Raw genomic sequence first — 6,086 nt, 5'->3', positions numbered from 1 at the left:
CCCTAGGCAAGGCCCTTTTAACTGGAAGAGGCTATCTCCAGTGGAGGTGGAGATAACTACTCAAACTGAACTGAAGGTTTATGTAGGACCAGTCTGGGTTGTCAGCTGCTGAAACAAAATTTGAACCTGTTTTTTATGAGTCCCTTGTCTTAGAGCATTTCTATACCAGGCTCAAATCCCACAAGTTTATCAGGGCTTTCTGCTTCCATTTTAAATGCAGGATCACAATGTGTTCTCTTTACACGTCCTTCCCTCCTCGCCCTTTCCCCCCTTATCTGCATCTTCTATATGTTTCATTATACAGCCACTAGGTGGTGCTGTGGTCTAGGTCCTCTTATTCAGGATTTCCTCTTTTCATGAGGGAACTCAACCTGCCATAATTTGATAGCTCGTTATCTGCGATCTTTAAAAAAAAATGGGATAAAGGTCATTTAGTGCAGAAGATGCCCTGGAGGTTGACGAAGTCACGTTAAGGACCCACAAAGTTCCATGAGTAACCAATCTCAATAGCAGGACAAAAGCTCCATGTGGAGAACCCCTTGGTTCTACATGGAGCTATCCATGGTGCTTTGCTTAGCCTGGAACTTGAGCCTTGCTTTGCCTTACTGGAAAATAAACTATTGTCTAGAGCCACCACACCCAACACACACACATATCTGAATCAGACCACCACCAGGGACAGAACACTGGTGTTGATTGTATAAAACATTTACCACAACAAAAGACTGGAGGGGCAGCTGTGAGTGGGTGGATCAAGCAACTTCAGATTGAATACAGTCTACAATAACTGTGTTGTGCTGCACTTGAATGATACTGCAGTGGTTAAATCAATACTTCTAATATCTCTTGTCAGCATGACTGATTCTATCACCAACCAACTCTGGGGTGAAAGCCTCTCCTGTCCTGTCAATTCCTCTTAGCACAAAGTGAGAAATGAAGAATTCATGTGCCTGTAGTTCTGGCGGGAGGGGGGCTGTGAAAAACTATATAGTGGGGTCTGGTAGTGGAGACTGGTGGCTCCGATGTCAGTGGGGTGGTGAATTTGCTCTGGGTTTTAGTTAGAACCAGTCAGAACTCTAAAAGAGTTATCCAAGGTTCTTCCACACCTTGGATAGCTCCTTTAGAGTTCTGACAGGTTCTAACTGAAACCCGGAGAGGATTCATCACCCCACTGACATCGGAGCCACCAGCCTCCACTGGAGGCTGGGTGGAAAGAGGGAGCTGCGTACATTTTTTTTTCTTTAGAAGCATATCCCTGCCGACATGTTGCCTGGGGCTTATAGCACATGTTCAGCAATATTCAGCAAGATCCAGCAGTCCACTCTGTGCCACATTAAAGTGTGTGTGTGTGTGTGTGCATGTGTGCGCGCGTGCGTGTGTTTTTAAGTAGTATGAATATTTCTTCTCATTATTTTCTCCTTTATTCTTCACAGAGTAAAGCTATCAATGAAGGACAGTCACACCACTTTTAAAGCAAAGGGTGCATGCATGCTTGGTCATACTAGTGAGCATCCCAGAGAGAATGTGCCTTGCTGCTTGGTTATATATTATTTATTGATTGAGTAGATTTCTAATCCTCCCAATAACTAATGTTCTCTGGGCAGATTACAAGCAGTTAAAAAGACTAAAATCCCATTTTAAAACAGTTTAAAAATATAAAATACAATATAAATATTTTCAAAAATAAAATACAATATAATGCAAAACAAGAAACAGGGCAGGAATTGATGAAACAGCCATAATAATCTAGAACTAGGTCTCTAAGGGAGCAATCCTTTGGCCCCTAGACAGAATCTGGGGTGAGGTGGGGGGCTTAGGATAATTTGGATTCCTCGATCTGAGATTGGTGAGAGCAATCTGACTGTGGATCCTGGAATCTGTGCTCCCTCCCCTCCCCCCCCCACAGGCTTCTATCTCACCAATGTCTCAAAGGTGATCTCGGAGAGGGGTTAAAGGGGCATGCCAGTGGGCAGGGATGGGAGGGGACTGGGGAAGCCAGGAAAAGCTGGAGGTCCCCAGACCTCCCAGCTTCCTTCCTTCCTGCTCCACAGAGCCCCAGATAGACAGGCAAAAAAGCCCGTCTAGCCAAAATGCAGACTGGCAGGAGTGCCAAGGTGGAGATCACCTCCGCTGCTTCTCCTGCTCAGCATAGGATGCCCATAAGTCTCTGAGTCTGGAGCCTTATGAGCATTGCCATAGTACTGCCCCCCAAGATGTTAAATGTAATCACAGGTGGTTTACAATTCAGGATGCTATCTCCCATGCACCTTTTTTCTGAATGTTGCCCTGGTAGCATGTTGGATTGCAGAGACCTGGAAGGAATCTCAGTTCAGATATTAATGGCATCACTACACCAGCCTAAAATCCTGCATTTAAAATGGAGCTTTCTGCTTCCGTTTTAAATGCAGGATCACCACTGACTCCCTTTACACACGCTTCCTCCCTCCCCTCCTCCTTCTCCCCATATCTGAGTCTTCCATTATCTTTCATTGATCTCGCTCCTTTTCTTGCCACTTTAACTCTTTTCACAGAGGAAACTGAAGCGGGACACAATGGGGCAATTTGGTGGTTCATTATCTCCGATCTATTTAAAAACAGAACAAAGGGCATTTAGTGCAGGAGGGTCACGAAAGGGTCACTGCATCATGTAAAGAGCCCACAAACTTCTGTAAAGGAACAATCTCAATTGCAGGATAAAAGCCCAGTGTGAAGGAGCCCAAAGCTTCTGCTCTTGTGCTTCACTTCCCCATCTGTGCAATGGGTTTTCTGTTTGTTTTTCAGATGACTTTGTTACATTCATGTATCCTATTCAGTTTATTACTTTCCATGGGATGGGCGTTAGGATGTAGCTTCCCATCCATGTTCTGTCCCAACTACTCAATGCCAAGAGATTAGGTCAGGCATGGGATCCTTAGCCCCACAGCCTCAGAAATGGGGACGTGTTTTCTCTTCCTCTCACACCACTCCTTTGAGAATAGCTTTGAACCTTTTCTTCACAAGGGTGTGAAAAACAAAAAACAAAAAAACAGCCAAGCAAGGAGTCAGGTTTCACAGGGGTGGAAAACTTTTTTTGAAACTTGTTTCCAGTTTCAGCTCAACATTAGGCTTTGGTGTCATTTGTAACACAAGTAAGTTAGGGCACAATCCTATGCACATTTAGACAGAAAAAAGTGGCTGGCTGGGGCATGCTGGGAGTTGTAGGACTTTGTTCTGTCTAAACATGCATAGGATTGTGCCTTAGTAAGTAAGTGCTTAGTAAGTAAGGGTCCTGTGTCCTCGACCTCTTTTTCCTTCACTCGCATCTTTTAGACTTTTGAATGATTAAGAAGTTCATGATCTCATGCTGAGTGTCTCTTTGATTTTACTGGAGTGCTTCAAATTAATATACTTAAGCAACTCCAGTAAAACTTTGGAGAGAGTGAGCAGTAGTCACTAATGAAGACAGATGCTTAGCCGAGGGAAACCATTTGGCTTCCATCCAGCCATCTCTATCTCACTTGCTTCTTTCAGTAGAGATGTCCAGAAACTCTTCCCATCTTTCGCTTAACTCTAGCATGCCCTCCACCTTGTGATGGTAATAGCTCATAAATGAGAAATGCTAAATGCTCTGCAATCACAATGATGCTTGTCAATAATGTCAGCTTAATCAGTACTAATGGAACCTTATTTCATTAACTGAGATAAACAGCATGGTCACTGTGTCTAATTTTGTTGTCAGAATATGGCTTTGCAGTAATAAATCTTGCTTTTGCTTCTTTAAGTAGACTCATTTAGATCTTTTTGAAAAAAATTCTCCTTATTTCTGTGTGAGCTATGTTAGTGTAGAACAGCCTCCTCCAACCTGGTGCCATCCAGATGTGTTAGTCAAAAACTCCCATCATGCTTTCTGGGGATTATGGGTATTGTAGTTGAAACCATTCAGAGGACACTAGGTTAGGAAAGTCGGCTGTAGAATATTCAGCCCATGGGCGTAAAACCTTGAAGAAGAGTGAACACAAGCTTCTTTCATCTAGGGGGTGTGTATGTGTGTGTGTGTGCGCGCGTGTATATATATACACACACACACATATATATATATATATATATATATATATATATATAATCTCCACAAGGTAGATTCGACACAATAAAGGTTTTACACTGGTTGGACTGTAACGGCTTCCCACAAAGAATCCTGGGGTTTTTTAGTTTGGTAAAAGTTCTGAGAATTCTCTGTTAGAGGTCCCAAGCCACCCACACAGAATTGCAGCTCCCAGACTACATTGGGAACAAGAAATGGCTGATATAACATGCCCAAGTGCCAAACCAGCTGCAGGAGAAAACTGGAGTTCTCCAATCCAGTGCCCTCCAGATGTTTTAGACTTCAATTCCCATCAGCCCCAGCCAGCGCATCCAATGGTCAAGAATGCTGAGTGTGGTAGTACAAAACATTTGGAGGGCACCAGATTGGGAAAGCCGAGTGAAACCAATCCACCATTGCTATCTTACTTTAGTTCCATGGCCCTGAACAATTTTATCTCAACCTGGCTCACTTCCTCTGAGTGGTGCTGATGCTGAACTGGGGTTTCCATTTTGGGGCAGCCCTGGAGCATTGTGAAGAATAGACCCGCCAGGCCAGCTTTATTGATGAATGAAGAAAACACATGATTGGTTGTCCTGTCCTGTCTAGTTTTGCTCTTACCCTGTAGTGTATACTACAGATATATTCCTGTAATTTAATCAGCCTGCATCACCTGATAATTACAGAGGCTACATTTTATTTATTTATCTATCTATTTATTTATTTATTTATTTATTTATACTAATTCTGTATTGCTTAATGTAGTAAACTCTCTAAGTGATCCACACTAAAATGCATATATAATACAATATAAAAACAATATAAAATAATAAATAAACATTACAGAAAATACTACAATAAAACAGAGCAGTGCCATGGTCATAACTAAGTTTTATTTTAAATTTTAGTTATAATTATTATTGTTAGCCATCTTGAGCATCATTTCCTTGATAGAAAGATGTGGTATACATACATGTATACATGCATGTCCATTACAGGTCAGGGAAAGCCTGTGTAAATGTTTTCAAGAGGCATTTGAAGGTTGTCGGTTTCTGCCTCACCGACTGGTTGAAGTTGTAGTTGCTGCACCATTTTCAAAGGCAGCCACACAGAGAATTACAGTAGTCTAACTTCGATGTGACTAGTGTATGGGTAACTGTACCAAGGTCCGATTTCTCTAGATAGGGTCATTGCTGGTGTACCAGCCTAAGGTGGTCAAAGGTATTTATAGACAACAACACCTGCACCTCCAGCCTCTACAGATAGCGCCGAGTCCAGGAAAAACCCCAAATTATGAACTTGATCCTTTAGAGGGAATGCAATTCCACCCCAAACGGGTCATACCACTCCATCCAGATCAACCTGCTTCCCTATCCACAGTAACCTCCAACTTTTCCGGATTAACTTTCAGCTTAGTCAAAGCCAGAGGTATATACACATGCATGTTGTTGTATAAAGCTACATTGCCACAAAGCAGAAACTCACACATTTTTACCAGGTGGATTCACACATCATGAGCATGAACCATTAGCCATATAGTAAGCTGGCTATCTCTAGCCCTCACCTATTCCATGAGCCAACCATGATCACACTGAAGTTTTCCAAGGAGTTGTGGACTGTGGTAAAACATGGATTCTCTTTATTCTGTGACAGGGCTCCACTGAGTTGGGTAACGGAATGTGAGCAAAGCCTACAAAATCTAGCACATCCTGAAGGTTCTGTATGGGAAGATGTCATACCTCTGATGCTGTATGCCAGATGAAATAAAGAGAAGATAAAATACTTCAACTAGCAATCACTTTGATATGAAAATTTGTTCTTTCATGCCATTTCTACAGACTACTGCATCTTTCATTTACATTTTTTTCACAATGAAAGCTGAGAGGAAGAATATATCAGAACTTCAGAACTTTTTCTCCTTTCAAGTGACAGAATTTCCTTTTCCTTTATTTATAGCCATAGAGGTAAGACATAAAGGATGTGCTCTAACTTTTGGGGGGTAGAATCATAGAATCATAGGGTTAGA

The sequence above is a fragment of the Heloderma suspectum genome, chromosome 2 (assembly GCF_057233095.1).
Source record: "Heloderma suspectum isolate Gila_16-S chromosome 2, 16-S_ref, whole genome shotgun sequence".
In the NCBI taxonomy this organism is placed as follows: domain Eukaryota; kingdom Metazoa; phylum Chordata; class Lepidosauria; order Squamata; family Helodermatidae; genus Heloderma; species Heloderma suspectum.
This window is presented reverse-complemented; position numbering follows the sequence as displayed.